Genomic DNA, 17,978 nt, shown 5'->3' on the forward strand with positions numbered 1-17,978 from the left:
TACTGGCATTGAGCATAAAGCTCCCCCAACCCCTGTATTATATTCCTCTTACAGCAGCTTCACCCGCTAAGACCGTGGCTCCATTGGCCGAAATTAACTGTGATGCTCACAAAACTCAGGCTTCACGGCACTTGCTGGCCCTCTGAAAATGTGAAGCGAGGGCCACATAATGACATGGCGGTGGACGTGGTGGTGGTGACGGGCGAAGCTCAAAATTCAAATGAGCATGTTTTAGCTAGCATTGTGAAGTGATGGGGAATATGCATTCCACTATCTAGCAAAAATTTTGGCATGAGAGAGGGACCTCCCTGTTCTGTCTCCAACATCTAATTTGTTACCTCTGAATATCTGTTTGCATAATTAGCAGTTTTTTCATTAGTATGAGTATAGAGAAACTTGTATATTCATAATCTTATTTGTTTGCAGTGTTTTGGCTCCCTCTAGCAGCCAGAGTCATGTTCACTATCCTACTTTTATTTTTTTTCCCATTTCTTATGTCTGAATCTCCTCCCATTTTTTGCAATGCATTATGGTAGCTCTGCCTCCATTTCCCTCGATTTTCCTTCACTCTGCATTAAAGGAAAGACTCCTCCATTACATCCCCCTTGCGATTGCATTACCGGTATGTATTTGTGCTCTCTATAGTTCATTTCTGTCCTAATGTTAGCCTAGCATAGGCAGTTGTTTCCGTGGTCAGTTCTAGTTTGTAACCTTCATGCACAATGTATAACATAATTAGCTAAAAACACGACAAGATACAACATAATACCACAAGAAGGGAAGGACTGTAGTCGGACTAGTCGCTAGTAACTATAGAACAAAGAGTGGTCCATGGGGACCAAAGAAAACGACCACAGAGTCCGTATGTGAAAAAATATACAAAGAAATCTTTATTAATTTAAGAACATAATAACTGGACAATATAGAACAGAACGAGTAGGACAAAGAACCACATGGTGCGCACATAAGCCTCACCAGTGTATAAAAATCCACAGGCACACGGAATCGGGGAGGGGAAACACCTGCATTAAAGTATGTGATGGTTCACAATAAATCCGAGGCAGACCGCAATATGAAATCACCATCCAGCATGATATAAATGGCAGTACAAATCACTTAGCTACAAATAAGTAGTCATACTGACCAAGGATCCCTGCCTCGCCAGAAGGGTACAGCCTGAATCTAATAATAACAAAGGCAACCAAGCCATAACAATAATAGACCAGGAACTGTATAGAACGGATCTTACCTCGCTGTCAAAAAGCAGTGTGCCAGCCCTCCCAGAGTCCACGTGCCCTCCCCGACGCACGTTTCGGTCGCACACCTTCTTCAGGGGGCTGTACCCTTCTGGCGAGGCAGGGATCCTTGGTCAGTATGACTACTTATTTGTAGCTAAGTGATTTGTACTGCCATTTATATCATGCTGGATGGTGATTTCATATTGCGGTCTGCCTCGGATTTATTGTGAACCATCACATACTTTAATGCAGATGTTTCCCCTCCCCGATTCCGTGTGCCTGTGGATTTTTATACACTGGTGAGGCTTATGTGCGCACCATGTGGTTCTTTGTCCTACTCGTTCTGTTCTATATTGTCCAGTTATTATGTTCTTAAATTAATAAAGATTTCTTTGTATATTTTTTCACATACGGACTCTGTGGTCGTTTTCTTTGGTCCCCGTGGACCACTCTTTGTTTTACAATGTATAACATGTATAATGTGTATTTCTGCTGTGCCGTGCACTGATTGTATGTATATAGTTGTTTACAGTTTCACCGTGACATATACTATAATATTCAATAAAAGCACAGACTCAACCACAGTCTCCTTATCGGACTCCAGTATAGTGGTTTAGCTGCCTGTATAGCTACATGAGCCTGTCTCATTTAGTGAGGACAGAACACTCCCAAATATAGTGAGTGAGTGAGAGCTCTCCCAAATGTATGATACAAGGCCACCTGAGGGCCCTTCCCAAACTCAGGTTTCACAACACCTGCTGGCCCTCTGAAAATGTGAAGCGAGGGCCATATAATGACATGACGGTGGACGTGGTGGTGGTGGCGGGCAAAGCCCAAAATTCAAATGAGCATGTTTTAGGCTAGTTTCACACTAGCATTTAGCCGGGCTGCGGAGGGATGTGGACTTCCTCTGTGAAGCCCTGCCCACTGCCGTGCCTCTTCGTTCACCTCCGCCTACGGCTGCATGCGGTGTGCGCACCTTATATTTAACATTGGGTATTCAGGCCATGCCGCTGTATGCGGATGCCACCGCATGCGTTGTTTTGACGGTGCGACGACCTGCGCCGAACGAAACATGTTGCATTTTCGTGCAGATGCTGCACGTTAAAACGACGCATGCGGCGGCATCCGCATACAGCGGCATGGCCTGCGTATCCAATGTTAAAGATAGGGTGCGCACGCCGCATGAAGCCATAGGCGGAGCTGAACGAAGCGGTGTGGCAGTGGGCGGGGCTTCCCGGAGGAAGTCCACATCCCTCCGCAACTCGGCTGAAACCTAGTGTGAAACTAGCCTTAGCTGGCATTGTAAGTTGGTGCGGAATATGCATTCCAGTATCTAGCTAACATTTTGGAATGAGGTAGGGACCTCCCAAAATATAGAAGTGAAAGCTCTCCCAAATGTATGATACTTAGCCACCTGAAGGCCCTTCCCAAACTCAGGTTTCACAGCACTTGCTGTCCCTCTGAAAATGTGAAGCAAGGGCCACAAAATGACATGGCGGTGGATGTGGTAGTGGTGGCGGGCGAAGCCCAAAATTCAAATGAGAATGTTTTAGCTGGCATTTTAAATTGATGGGGAATATGCATTCCACTATCTAGATAACATTTTGGAATGAGGTAGGGACCTCCCAAAATATAGGAGTGAAAGCTCTCCCAAATGTATGATACAAGGCCACCTAAAGGCTCTTCCCAAACTCAGGTTTCACAGCACCTGCTGGTCCTCTGAAAATGTGAGGCGAGGGCCGCATAATGACATGGCGGTGGACGTGGTGGTGGTGGCAGCCGAAGCCCAAAATTCAAATGGGCATGTTTTAGTTGGCATTGTATAATTTTTTCATTATTTATTTTTATGCTTATTTTGCGTTATATACATGTTAAATGAATGAAAAAATGTTTCTTAGCATTTTTAAAAAAAAATTTGTTTTGGTTTGGTAGGTCTTCTTATAAATCCGTAAAACTGGTGCAATAGTCTGACAAAATTACTCTCAGATATCATATGTGAGTCAAAAAGTAATCTTCTCCATGCTGTTCCCATTTAGTTTTAGCTCTTTCCTGATCCTTTTCAACATTTTTCCCATGTCCCCAGACCTTTTTGTTAGGCCAGTCTCACACGTCCAGATAATTCCGGTACCGGAAAATCGGTACCGGAATTATCCGTGTCCGTGTGTCCGTGTGCTTACGTTGAACATCAGTGTGGCACACGTGCAGCAGCCGTGTGCCGCCCGTGTGCTGACTGAGGACCACACGGACCGTGCAGGAGACAGCGCTAAAGTTAAGCGCTGTCCCCTGCGTGCGGTGCTGGAAAGAAGGAATGAATAATCTTTTTTTTTTTATTTATTTTTGTTTTTAAAATACAGTTGCCGGTAATCTGCCCCCTCCCATGCCCTGTGCGCCCCCCCCCGCTGGCATTAAAATACTTACCCAGCTCCCTCGGCGCTTACATCCTCTCAGCGTCGCTGCTTGTCCTGTATGAGCGGTCACGTGGTGCCGCTTATTACAGTAATGAATATGCGGCTCCACCCCTATGGGAGGTGGAGCCACATATTCATCACTGTAATGTGCGGCACCACGTGACCGCTCATACAGGACAAGCAGCGACGCTGAAAGGATGTAAGCGCCGAGGGAGCTGGGTAAGTATTTTAATGCCAGTGGGGGGCGCACAGGGGGTGGGATGGGGCAGATTACCGGCAACTTTATTTTAAAAACAAAAATAATTAAAAAGAAAGATTATTCATTCCTTCTTTTCAGCAAACGCTGCTGGAGAGAAGAAATGAATGGGGCTTCAGCACCACATGCGGGGAGGGACAGCGCTTACAGTAGCGCTGTCTCCTGCACGGCACACGGACTGCACAGGACAACGGTACGTGTTTTACATGGACCCATTGACTTTAATGGGTCTGTGTGATCCGTGCGCTCCCACGAACACTGACATGTCTCCATGTTTTCCAAACGGACACACGGTCCGTGAAAACACGCTGACATGTGCAGAGACACATTGATTTTAATGTGTCTACGTGAGTCAGTGACTCCGGTACGTGAGGAAACTGTCACCTCACGTACCGGAGCCACTGACGTGTGAAACCGGCATTAGGTGCAGCAGAAAAATATTTGGATTTCACATTGACTTGCATTGGATTCTTTATTCTTTGCGAATACACGGATATTTGAAATTATTTGTGACGTTTTTCCCGAAACCAAAAATTTCACTATTCGCTCATCACTAATTAGTTCATTTGCTTTACAAAAATCACAGTAAGGATTCACTCAGACATCAGTTTTTCACAGATAGCATTCAGACCTATGATAGTCTATAGTGCTGTTCACTGTGATTTTATGTGGACCGAGTGGTCCATGCAAAATTACAGAGACGTCCATATTGATCCAAGTGTCTGATCAAACTCATCAATGAAAGTCTATGGGCCCATTAAAAAATCAGACAGCCATTGTGAGTTATCCGAGCGCTTTCTGTTTTTGATTGACTGACTGATAATTTCTGCTAATTAGGTTTCGGTGCACAGGGGTTGGACTGTCCACTGGGTCTTTGCCTTCCTGTCTGTGATTCCCCGGCCTCTCTGCCTGCCTCCAGTCTGTGAATGATCTGCCTTCTCCTTTTGAAATCTTAGCAGTAAAATGTCATTGAATGACAGGAGGCAGGCAGAAGGGCTGGGGAATCACAGAGCGGGAGAGAAGATCCCATGTACAGTCCAGCACTGGTGCACCTAAATCTAATTAATTAGCAGAAAACTTCATACGGTGATTGAAAAACGACAGAGTGGATTTCTGCACCAAAGGCAGTGGCGTAACTACCGCTGTCGCATCGGTCGCCACTGCAACGGGGCCCGGCAGGTCAGGGGCCCGCCGCCCGGCAGGTCAGAGGCACCTGACACCATGTTGCAGTGCAGGAGATCCCTCCAGCACGGCAACAGTCCGAGGCGTATCTAGGGCAGTGGCGTATCTGGGTGGGCAGGGCGCAGCCGGCAGGGGGGCGCAGTCGGCCGCCTAATGTGGTGGTCTGCAGCGTCTCCCCCGGCGGCTGCATTCTGCCGCCCCCACACTGGGAGTCAGCTGTTCTCTGCGCCGACTGTCAAGCTGACAGCCGGCACAGAGAAGCTGCAGAGCGCCGACTCCAAATGTGTGCAGAGGTGGAGGGGAGCCCCTGCAGAGTGGCTGCGGCAGGCAGGGAGAAATTGCTGCAGCTCCGCTGCCCAGCGATCTGTCTTCCTGCTTCCTCTCACACAGACGTGCCGCTGGATGACGTCATCATTCAGCGGCCGGCTGTGTCAGAGCCCCGCCGATCACTGCGCCCCCCCGAGCTCTGCCGATCACTGCGCCCCCCGAGCTCCGCCGATCACTGCGCCCCCCGATCACTGCGCCCCCTGAGCTCCGCCGATCACTGCATCCCCCGACCTCCGCCGATCACTGCGCCGTTCGATCACTGCGCCCCCCGAGCTCCGCCGATCGCTGCCATGTTTCCTCCCCGGTTGTCTCACGCCAGAGTCTGGGGATGGAGGCGGCAGGGACGATGCACAACCGGCATTTAAATCTGAATGGCGGGGAGGTATTCAGGGAAGATTGGGAGCCTCGGCCGCTGATTGGCCGAGGGAGGAGCTGGAGTGATGGAGATGGACAGACCGGCTGAAAAGTCAGGGGATTTATTCCCCCTCGTCTTCAGGCATCGGGCAGAAGGATTGATCAAAGTCTGAATGAAAAGCGTTCATCATAGCCGCCTGCAGAAGTCAATGCAACTGCGTCCCCGCCAGCTGCTGCTCAATGCAAGGCATCATCCGCCTATCCAGGACCAGCAGCAGGAGAGGATGCAGTGCAGCAGGAGAGGATGCAGTGCAGGAGGAGAGGGTGCAGTGCAGGAGGAGAGGGTGCAGTGTAGTAGGAGAGTGTGCAGTGTCGGAGGAGAGGGTGCACTGCCGGAGGAGAGGGTGCAGTGCAGGAGGAGAGGGTGCAGTGCAGGAGGAGAGAGTGCAGTGCAAGAGGAGAGGGTGCACTGCTGGAGGAGAGGGTGCAGTGCAGGAGGAGAGGGTGCAGGAGGAGAGGGTGCAGTGCAGGAGGAGAGGGTGCAGTGCAGGAGGAGAGGGTGCAGTGCAGGAGGCGAGGGTGCAGTGCAGCAGGAGAGGATGCAGTGCAGGAGGAGAGGGAGCCCCTGCAGAGTGGCTGCGGCAGGCAGGGAGAAATCGCTGCAGCTCCGCTGCCCAGCGATCTGTCTTCCTGCTTCCTCTTGTTGCTTCCTCTCACACAGACGCACCGCTGGATGACATCATCATTCAGCGGCCGACTGTGTCAGAGGAAGGCGATGAGATGCTGCGGCAGAGAGCGAGGAGAGGTGAGGTGTGTGTGTGTGTGTGTTGCGCTCTGCACAGGAATGTGCAGAGAAGTAAATGGTGTATGTGTGTGTGTGTGTAGGGGGAGGAGAGGGCAATGATGGGGATGGTGGTGGAGGAGGAACTGATGGAAGTGGTGGAATGGGCAAGGATGGGGATGGTGGTGGAATGGGCAAGGATGGGGATGGTGGTGGAGGAGGAAATGATGGAAGTGGTGGAATGGGCAAGGATGGGGATGGTGGTGGAATGGGCAAGGATGGGGATTGTGGTGGAGGAGGAAATGATGGAAGTGGTGGAATGGGCAAGGATGGGGATGGTGGTGGAATGGGCAAGGATGGGGATGGTGGTGGAGGAGGAAATGATGGAAGTGGTGGAATGGGCAAGGATGGGGATGGTGGTAGAGGAGGAAATGATGGAAGTGGTGGAATGGGCAAGGATGGGGATGGTGGTGGAATGCGCAAGGATGGGGATGGTGGTGGAGGAGGAAATGATGGAAGTGGTGGAATGGGCAAGGATGGGGATGGTGGTGGAATGGGCAAGGATGGGGATTGTGGTGGAGGAGGAAATGATGGAAGTGGTGGAATGGGCAAGGATGGGGATGGTGGTGGAATGGGCAAGGATGGGGATGGTGGTGGAGGAGGAAATGATGGAAGTGGTGAAATGGGCAAGGATGGGGATGGTGGTAGAGGAGGAAATGATGGAAGTGGTGGAATGGGCAAGGATGGGGATGGTGGTGGAGGAGGAAATGATGGAAGTGGTGGAATGCACAAGGATGGGGATGGTGGTGGAATGAGCAAGGATGGGGATGGTGGTGGAGGAAGAAATGATAGAAGTGGTGGAATGGACAGGGATGGGGATGGTGGGGGAGGAGGAAATGATGAAAGTGGTGGAATGGGCAAGGATGGGGATGGTGGTGGAATGGGCAAGGATGGGGATGGTGGTGGAGGATGAAATGATGGAAGTGGTGGAATGGGCAAGGATGGGGATGGTGGTGGAGGAGGAAATGATGGAAGTGGTGGAATGGGCAAGGATGGGGATGGTGGTGGAGGAGGAAATGATGGAAGTGGTGGAATGGGCAAGGATGGGGATGGTGGTGGAATGAGCAAGGATGGGGATGGTGGTGGAGGAGGAAATGATGGAAGTGGTGGAATGGACAAGGATGGGGATGGTGGGGGAGGAGGAAATGATGGAGGTGGTGGAATAGGCAAGGAGGCGTATCTAGGGCAGTAGCGTATCTAGGGGGGGCAGCCGGGGCATGTGCCCCGGGCGCAGCCGGCAGGGGGGTGCAGTCGGGCCACCTAATATGGTGGTCTGCAGCGTCTCCCCCGGCGGCTGCATTCTGCCGCCCCCCGCACTGGGATTCAGCTGTTCTCTGCACCGACTGTCAAGCTGACAGCCGGCACAGAGAAGCTGCAGAGCGCCGACTCCCAATGTGTTAATAGGGAAAATGTGAATTTGGTTGGAAAATATTTTGGCATGGTGGGGGGGCCCCATTTGAAAGTTCGCACCGGGGCCCATAACTTTGTAGTTACGGCACTGACCAAAGGTATCAATTTAATCAGTATTGCAGTGTCATTACTGCCATGTCTTTACTTTACATTACAAAATCGTACTGATAGGTTCTCTTTAAGTGCTCAATGTAGAACACAGGATAACTGTGAACCTAGCCTTAAAAGTTATCCAAATTGTTATGTACCCCAAAATGATATTTAAAAAAGCTTCAACTGAACCCTAAAAAAACAAGTCCTTGCTTTGTCAAAGAAAATATGGGGAGTTTAAATATTACTGGTAAGCACAATTATTTTGGAACTGACATGGCTCCTTCCCCCACTCCAAAAAAAAGAGATCCAGCTAAATTCAAAGCCTCCATTCCTGCTGAGGCAGTAGCATTTCTGTAGCAGGGAGCACTCACTTAATAATTTACGGGGTGCATGATTTCAGAATGACAAGCTGGACCCAATGCATTGGGAACTTAGCTGGCATATTTTCAATTTTCTCTCTGTAAGGCCGGTTTCACATGTACATTTATTTCCGGTACCGGAAAAAAAATGGTACCGGAGATATCCGTGTCCGTGTGTGTACTTCATGTGGCACATGGACAGCTGCCAGGGAAGAAGCGTTACAGTAAGCGCTGTTCCCCAGTGGCTGGTGCTGAAGCCAGCATATAAAAATATCATAATTAGATATAAATTGGTGACCCAAATATATCCATAGCAGATTTTATGCCAAAAAATGGTGTAAAGAAAGATAATAAAACAAAAAAAAAAAAAAACAAAGTGAGTGGAGAAAGTTAATTATTATTAATATTATTATTATTATTATTGTTATTTATTTATATAGAACCATTAATTCCATGGTGCTGTACATGAGAAAGGGGTTACATACAGAGTTATAGATATCGTTTACAGTAAACAAGTTACAGTGACAGACTGGTTCAGAGGGGAGAGAACCCTGTCCTTGCGGACTTACATTCTATGGGAAAAGTTAATAAAATAAAGTGTGATAATAGAATCACTCACTGCAAAATACAACACCAATGATTGCAGCAATAGCAATGAATTAATAAAAATAAGGTGCAAAAATAGAATAACTCACTGCAAAATACAACACCAATGATTGCAGAAATGGCAATGAAAACCGTGCAATAAAGAGTAACAGTGTATATGTGAAACTGCAGGATAAAAATCAGACCTGCAAGCACAGTAAAAATACTTATAAAGTGCAAAGTGCGAGAATAAACACCCTTGAGGGAGACATACGTTTCTGCAATATACCTTTTTAGGGTCACCAAGTCCCGTCACCGTGCACCCAGACGCACGTTTCGGAATATCTTCCTTCGTCAGGGGGAACTGTTACTCTTTATTGCACGATTTTCATTGCCATTTCTGCAATCATTGGTGTTGTATTTTGCAGTGAGTGATTCTATTTTTGCACCTTATTTTTAGTAATTCATTGCTATTGCTGCAATCATTGAAAATATTCAGAAAAGTTCCCAGGCTCGAGTTCATATGAGGACATCCAGCAGATGGCGCATCACCGCAACTCGAGGTAACTACAGGTCATTCACCTACATTCCATTCAGCCGGGTTTTTACAACAGGGGCGGCTGCATTAGCAGGCTTCTGCTTGTAAAATTAGTTAACCCTTTCAGATGGATTTACAGCGTGGGACGAGACTGATCATCGGAAGGTATGGGATATTGTTGTTTTGTTTTTTTACATTTGTTACAGGTGACAAGGGTCTTCAGGTGGATTACTAGTATAATAAAATATTACAACAACCTGTGTATTTATTTCATTAAAATACTTTGTAATAATGTGTGTTTGTTTTTTTAAACATTTCTTACTATTGGATTTATAATGGATAGGTGTCACAATTGACGCCTCTCTATTATTAATCTGGCTTACTGTCACCTTACAATAGCAAGGTGACATTAACCCTTCATTACCCCATATCCCACCGCTACACGGGAATGGGAAGAGAGTGGCCAAGTGCCAGAATAGGCGCATCTTCCAGATGCGCCTTTTCTGGGGTGGCTGGGGGCAGATGTTTTTAGCCAGGGGGAAATCAATAACCGTGGACCCTCTCCAGGCTGTTCATATTGGCCCTCAGTCACTGGCTTTACCATTCTGGCAGAGAAAATTGCGCGGGAGCCCACGCCAATTTTTTCCGCTATTTAACCCTTTAATTTAATAACTAGAGCGCCCAAATTTTGCACATACACACTACTAACTTTAGAAGTGTGGAATATGCAAAAAAAGGGATATGAGATTGTTTACTGTATGTAAACCAGGTCTCATATCATGTCGGGTTTGAGAAGGAGATAGGAAAAGCCGGCAATTGAATTACCGGCTTTTAAGCTATCTAGCGCTGTATGAAATATTCATATATATATATATACATATACAGTTAGGGCCAGAAATATTTGGACAGTGACACAATTTTCGCGATTTGGGCTCTGCATGCCACCACATTGGATTTGAAATGAAACCTCTACAACAGAATTCAAGTGCAGATTGTAACGTTTAATTTGAAGGGTTGAACAAAAATATCTGATAGAAAATGTAGGAATTGTACACATTTCTTTACAAACACTCCACATTTTAGGAGGTCAAAAGTAATTGGACAAATAAACATAACCCAATCAAAATATTTTTATTTTCAATATTTTGTTGCAAATCCTTTGGAGGCAATCACTGCCTTAAGTCTGGAACCCATGGACATCACCAAACGCTGGGTTTCCTCCTTCTTAATGCTTTGCCAGGCCTTTACAGCCGCAGCCTTCAGGTCTTGCTTGTTTGTGGGTCTTTCCGTCTTAAGTCTGGATTTGAGCAAGTGAAATGCATGCTCAATTGGGTTTAGATCTGGAGATTGACTTGGCCATTGCAGAATGTTCCACTTTTTGGCACTCATGAACTCCTGGGTAGCTTTGGCTGTATGCTTGGGGTCATTGTCCATCTGTACTATGAAGCGCCGTCCAATCAACTTTGCAGCATTTGGCTGAATCTGGGCTGAAAGTATATCCCGGTACACTTCAGAATTCATCCGGCTACTCTTGTCTGCTCTTATGTCATCAATAAACACAAGTGACCCAGTGCCATTGAAAGCCATGCATGCCCATGCCATCACGTTGCCTCCACCATGTTTTACAGAGGATGTGGTGTGCCTTGGATCATGTGCCGTTCCCTTTCTTCTCCAAACTTTTTTCTTCCCATCATTCTGGTACAGGTTGATCTTTGTATCATCTGTCCATAGAATACTTTTCCAGAACTGAGCTGGCTTCTTGAGGTGTTTTTCTGCAAATTTAACTCTGGCCTGTCTATTTTTGGTATTGATGAATGGTTTGCATCTAGATGTGAACCCTTTGTATTTACTGTCATGGAGTCTTCTCTTTACTGTTGACTTAGAGACAGATACACCTACTTCACTGAGAGTGTTCTGGACTTCAGTTGATGTTGTGAACGGGTTCTTCTTCACCAAATTAAGTATGCGGCGATCATCCACCACTGTTGTCATCCGTGGACGCCCAGGCCTTTTTGAGTTCCCAAGCTCACCAGTCAATTCCTTTTTTCTCAGAATGTACCCAACTGTTGATTTTGCTACTCCAAGCATGTCTGCTATCTCTCTGATGGATTTTTTCTTTTTTTTTAGCCTCAGGATGTTCTGCTTCACCTCAATTGAGAGTTCCTTTGACCGCATGTTGTCTGCTCACAGCAACAGCTTCCAAATGCAAAACCACACACCTGGAATCCACCCCTGACCTTTTAACTACTTAATTGATTACAGGTTAACGAGGGAGACGCCTTCAGAGTTAATTGCAGCCCTTAGAGTCCATTGTCCAATTACTTTTGGTCCCTTGAAAAAGAGGACGCTATGCATTACAGAGCTATGATTCCTAAACCCTTTCTCCGATTTGGATGTGGAAACTATCATATTGCAGCTGGGAGTGTGCACTTTCAGCCCATATTATATGTATAATTGTATTTCTGAACATGTTTTTGTAAACAGCTAAAATAACAAAACTTGTGTCACTGTCCAAATATTTCTGGCCTTAACTGTATGTATCTCACTGATATATATGATATATATATACCTATTCTATGTGTACACATTTATTCTACCTATTCTACTGTAAGCTGTCAGTGTGATTTTACTGTACACTGTACTGAATTGCCGGCTTTTCTATAGAACACCGCTGCGTATTTCTCGCAAGTCACACTGTTGGTCCGTGTGTAATCCGTATTTTTCTCGCCCCCATAGACTTTCATTGGCGTATTTTTTGCGCAATACAGTGACAAACGCAGCATGCTGCGATTTTCTACGGCCGTAGAAGACCGTATAATACGGAACAGTAAAATATGGCAGATAGGAGCTGGGGCATGGAGATGCATTGTACCGTATGCAATCCGTATTTTCTGCACCTCTCATACGTCCGTACAACTCGCTAGTGTGAGGCCGACCTCATAGTACGGCGGAGGTCGGGAAGGGGTTAAGCTTAATTAGCAATTATTCTGGTCTTTTCTAACCTATGTTGACCAGATTATATAGCTCAATGTGGATGAGCTTAATTGGTAATTTTCTGACTTTATTACAATAGACCAAGTAAAGCCTTAAAATAATATTAGCAAACTAAATTTTTTACAAGGTGAAGCAAAACGTATTTTTATGACAAAGATAAGGACAAGAGGTCTTTCATCCTGGATACATCTAGCTTGGAATATCTTAACCCCTTAACACTGCAGCCAATTTCCCTTTTTTCATTTATTTTTTTTACTCCCCTTCTGCCCAGACCCATAACTTTTTCATTTTTCCATCCACATAACAACTTGAGGACTTTTTGCAGGACAAGTTGAACTTTTGAATGACACCATTCATTTTATCATGTGATGCACTGGAAAGTCCAAGTGCATTGAAATTGCAAAAAAAGTGCAATTCCACAATTGTTTTTTTATTTTTTTTTTTAATTTACCATGATCACTATATGGTAAAACTGACAATTTGATTCTTCAGGTCAGTGTACAAGTGCACAGATACCAAACATGTATAGTTTTTTTTTAATTAAGTGGTGAAAAAAACAATGTGGAAATTTGTAAAAAAAAATATTGCTTGAGTCGCCATTTTCCGAGACCCGTAAGGATTTAATTCTTTACGATATAGCGCTGTGTGGGCTTATTTTAGCTTAGCTGATTTTTTTTATTTATACAATTTTGGGCTAGATACATTGTTTTAATCTCCTCTTATTGCATTTTATTGCAATGTTGCAGAGGACAAAAAAGCGAAATTCTGGCATTTCGATTTTATTTTCTTGTTACGCTAGTTACCAATCAAATTCATTTTTTTTATTTATTTTATATTTTGATAGAATTTTATAAATCAAATATGTGTATTTTTCTTATAAATTGTTTTATTTCTAATGAGGCAAAGGGGGGTGATTTGAACTTTTGCATTTTATTTTCATTTTTTCATATTTTTTTAACAACAAGTTTTTCACTTTTTTTACTTTAATTAATAGTCCTTAAGGGACTTGAACCTGCGATCATCTAATCTAGGAGTAAATCATCACTAAATTTATATATATATATATATATATATATATATATATATATATATGTATGTATGTATGTATATATATATATATATATATATATATATATATATATACATACATATATATATATATATATATATATATATATGTATATATATATGTATGTATATATATATATATATATATATATATATATATATACACATATATGTATATCAAAAATTACTATCTCCTATGAATGCCAGCTACATTCTGGCGTTCACAGGAGAATATTCATGATAAGCATGAGGGTCTTCAGCAGATCATCAACTGTCATAGCGATGGGTTTGTCATTCCATGCATCCATCGGGGCATAGGTGTGATGTGTTTGTGAGGTGCCGATGGAATGAAATGACAAAACCCCCTGCCAGATTATGTTAAATATCGCTGTTAGAGATTGACAGCGCCATTTGACAGGATAACAACCACGGGCAGAGTTGTACTCCTCATGCGGCTGTAAGAAGCAGATGATGGCTGAATAGTTGAGACATCATCAGCTGGGAAATATGCGGGTTCAGCATATGAGCCCGCATCAAAGTCAGGGACACAACGCATTCCATAACTGTACATCATGTGTCAGGAAGGGAGTAAGTGGCTTCGTCTTATTCCTGCACACCGCTAATTAAGACTCGTGTATGAAATGTCAAAACATATAACTTGACCTATGTCTTTTCAGTAAAGACTGGAGAGGACAGTATAAATGTTCAGCACAAATCCTTCATCAAAAAAATAAAACTGCTGGAGGAATGACTAACACAAGAGATCACACTGTTCCCTACTGTTATAACGTCAGGTCATCTGCTCGCTCTCATTATATATATATTACATTGTATCTGAAAGGAACTGTATATAAGGCAGTGAGTGTAAAGTTATGATGTAGATATCAATACATATTTCATCTGTTTAGAGACAGGGCAGTAAATGTTGACATTTCTCTGCGTAGTTAGGCCACCCACTAGCTCCACACGTAACTTCCAGTACATACCAAGCAAGTGTTTTGGCACACTTTCGGCACTGACAGATTGTTTTTGTGCACGAGATTCATTCTAAATGATTTAAGACAAAACCATCATCCACGAACACTGAGATATTAAAGAAATATTTATCCATCCACTTGTGCGAGGATTACACAAACAGAGGAAGCTTACTTTCATTTATTAATCTTAAAAGGGTCCAATATAGAGTCCACACGTGCCAACCTACAGTGACGCTCCAGACACAACCAAGGCATTCTGGACTTTAATATATTTTTATAGCATTAGCTTTGTTTATCCATGCAACCAGTCTATTCTGCAAGTGACAAAAGTGACAAATTGTGTTATTACATTCATAATCATAATACCGTTTCCTTGTAATTGTATGCCCAAACAAAGACATTTCTTCTCGTTTTCTGATGTTTTTTCCTATAGAATAACATTCAGATACATTTCACCTTCCATTAAATCGGTTTACAAATCATATTTCATCCACCGAAGTACTAAGAACCTACCTGTACTATATAAGGACAGTATATTACAGGGAGTAGAGCAGACTGATATAAGTCAACATATCGACAGCCTAAATCCCCATGAAAGTGATCACAGATTCATATGCCAATCACTAATTAGAGACGACCACTGGACTCATGAAGGACTAGATTAGCAAGAATTTAAAAATGTAAACCAATAAGTTAAAAGGAATCTGTCACTAGGTTTTTGCTACCCCATCTGAGAACCGCCCAATGTAGGGACATAGACCCTGAATTCAGTGATGTATCACTTATTGGGCTGCTTGCAGTCACAACGACAAAATCCCTCTTTTGTCTGCTGCAGATCTAGCAGGTATCAGAAAGCTGAGCTCTGTATAGCCCCGCCCACACCTCTGATTGGCAGCTTTATACCCATGTACAGTGTTGACAGAAAGCTGCCAATCAGTGGTGGGGGTGGTTTTTACAGAGCTCACGAGTATGCTTGACTACCTGGCAGTAGGTTTCCTAGTCCTTCAGTGATGACATCCTGATGATAAAATGATAAAGCAGTGACACATCTCTGGAATCAGGGTCATTGCTCCTACATTATGCCACTTTCAGATTAGTGGTACAAAAAAAGATGATATAAGGTCAAACAAATACCGTATCAAAAACACTTTATTAACAATTAATACAAACTAAGACAACAAGTGTGAGAGAGGTAACATAAAGATGGCGACATTAGTGAGGGCATTGTAAGGATAGCGGGAGGCACGTTCTCAGGAGATGCAAGTCTACTAAAAAATTCACCAACTACCAATTACTCATAGCTAATTGCTCAATACAAAATGTGAAAAAAATTAAGAAAATTATAATAATAATTAATGGTGGGGAATTATGTCTGCGAGCGGAGGCCAAGAAAAAATCCTTATAAGCCACAGTCATAATGAAGATCACAATCAGCACAGCCATAAACAGTATTTCAGTGCAAATACAATATAAGACTAGTGGTAAGAACTAATGGGGCCATAATCTTATAAAAGCCGCAGCAGAGATTACCCACCGCAAAGTAGACTGCCAGTCCTGGCCCCAATGCGCGTTTCGGAAACCAAACCTTCGTCAGGGGGCATAAATCATTTAATGGCGAGCGGTTTAAAAAGGAGTTACCCGGAAATTCAAGGACATCCTGAGCCGGAAGTGGTGGTGCGCCGTCATAGCAACTGTAACGCCGGCAACCTCCCCGAGCGGCAGAAGGACGCAAGAGACCACGGGGGCCCCACATGATCCCAAGCATCCAACCACAGACACAGAGACGCGCAGGCGCACAGAAGCCCGAAGACGCGTCCGGTAACCAGGCAACAGAGATAGTGGATCTACACTACGGAACGGTAGTGTGAGTATCTGAACGGTGCAGGGGGCTGACACAGGGCGAAAATATGTGCATGCAAGATTGCCTTGCGCAGGCGTGTACTACGGAGGACATAGAATGAACTTCAAACCAATATTGCGATATTGCGGCCAGCATGGAACCAGCGGGTAAGGAAAGGGTGAATCAAGCACCCGAAAACTCCACCCCTATGACCGAAAACCGGTCCCGCCAAATTCAGGTGACAAGTTCCCTTTAATCTATGGGCAAACTCACATCGCCGTTTTTTTTCTCGGGCATATTCGGCGTGCGAGTGAAACCGTAGCATGATGCGATTGTACGCGTACATCGCCTGTCTCTCGCCAATGCAAGTCTATGGGTGCGAGACAAAATCGGACACCACACGGACCATCAGTGTGACTTGTGAGAAATACGCAACCATTTTCCTCATTTCAGCCCATTGAGCCATTAAATTCAATGGGGAAAAGCAGTGAGAAATGTAAAGCCATACACGCATCATACGGATGTCATACGGAAACATAGATGCAAGAAAATCAAAAACATTCTGATAAGACAAATGATGTAAATGTATCTGTCTATCTTTCTAAATCTATTTTTGTATGTTCCATATCATTGTACTGTATGTGTCAGTTATTACTTTCCATCAGTCTATGATTCTCCCAGCTGTTAAAAACACAAATGGTTGCCATATCATACCAGCTGTTTATTGGACCACATAGAAGTACTGGCACAAGATATAACAATCTCCTCCATTAAAGCTGTGAATCATCCCCTGTTAGCTGAAGCGGAACGTAGTGCCAGGGCTTACTACTACATGTTAGTGTTGAGCTTGAGCAGTTACTCCACCCAAAACAGAAATATATTTTCTATTCTCATTTTTTCCTCTGGAACCTTGCAAGACATTTGTTAACTTTACTCCATTTCATTGATCATTACTGATTACCTCATTTTGCAGCAGCCGCCAAAAGGGCTGCATTGAGACACACATACGTACTGTACTGTCGTTCACTAGAGTCACCCCCATTGAAAAGAGGAGGTGTAGTTATGTGATGATCGGATGAAAAAAAAACACCCCTCAAGGCAAGGTACCCTTCACTAATCCCGGATTAGATCTAAGCTGTATAGAAAACCTGCATACCTGACATCTTTATATGCTAAATTGAACGTGTCACATACAGATGTGTCCTCACTTACCTTTCCCCTTGAGATGAGCAGCGTGAAATAAACAGCTTTTGCGATACGTTGTAGGAAGAGGTGTTTGCTAATACATGACTATCTGTTAACATGTTATGGTAATGTATTCAATTTGAATGGTTGGAGTTCTTCATGAAATTCTGAAACTGGATATCGCATTCCTATGGATGGTCCATGAACCATGGTGAGGGCCAGTGGAGCTATGGGACAGAATTCTTGGTCTATCTCTACTACCGTATTAGATGAGTATAGGACAATTATGTTCATTGGCTGAAGGATTCACATTTTATTGT

At 44.3% G+C, this 17,978-nt stretch overlaps 1 protein-coding gene across 1 annotated transcript in view; it reads left to right on the forward strand.

Annotated features, from left to right (window-relative positions):
- The first annotated feature begins 576 nt into the window (after nucleotides 1-576).
- The window catches only part of LOC138658268 (uncharacterized), a 103,560-nt gene continuing 86,158 nt past the window's right edge, over nucleotides 577-17,978 (forward strand). Inside the window, exon 1 of the mRNA XM_069745750.1 lies at nucleotides 577-622. The gene's annotated coding sequence lies outside the window, so the exon portion shown is untranslated. The remainder of the gene's footprint in view (nucleotides 623-17,978) is intronic.

This window comes from Ranitomeya imitator, chromosome 1 (genome assembly GCF_032444005.1).
Source record: "Ranitomeya imitator isolate aRanImi1 chromosome 1, aRanImi1.pri, whole genome shotgun sequence".
Taxonomy (NCBI): domain Eukaryota; kingdom Metazoa; phylum Chordata; class Amphibia; order Anura; family Dendrobatidae; genus Ranitomeya; species Ranitomeya imitator.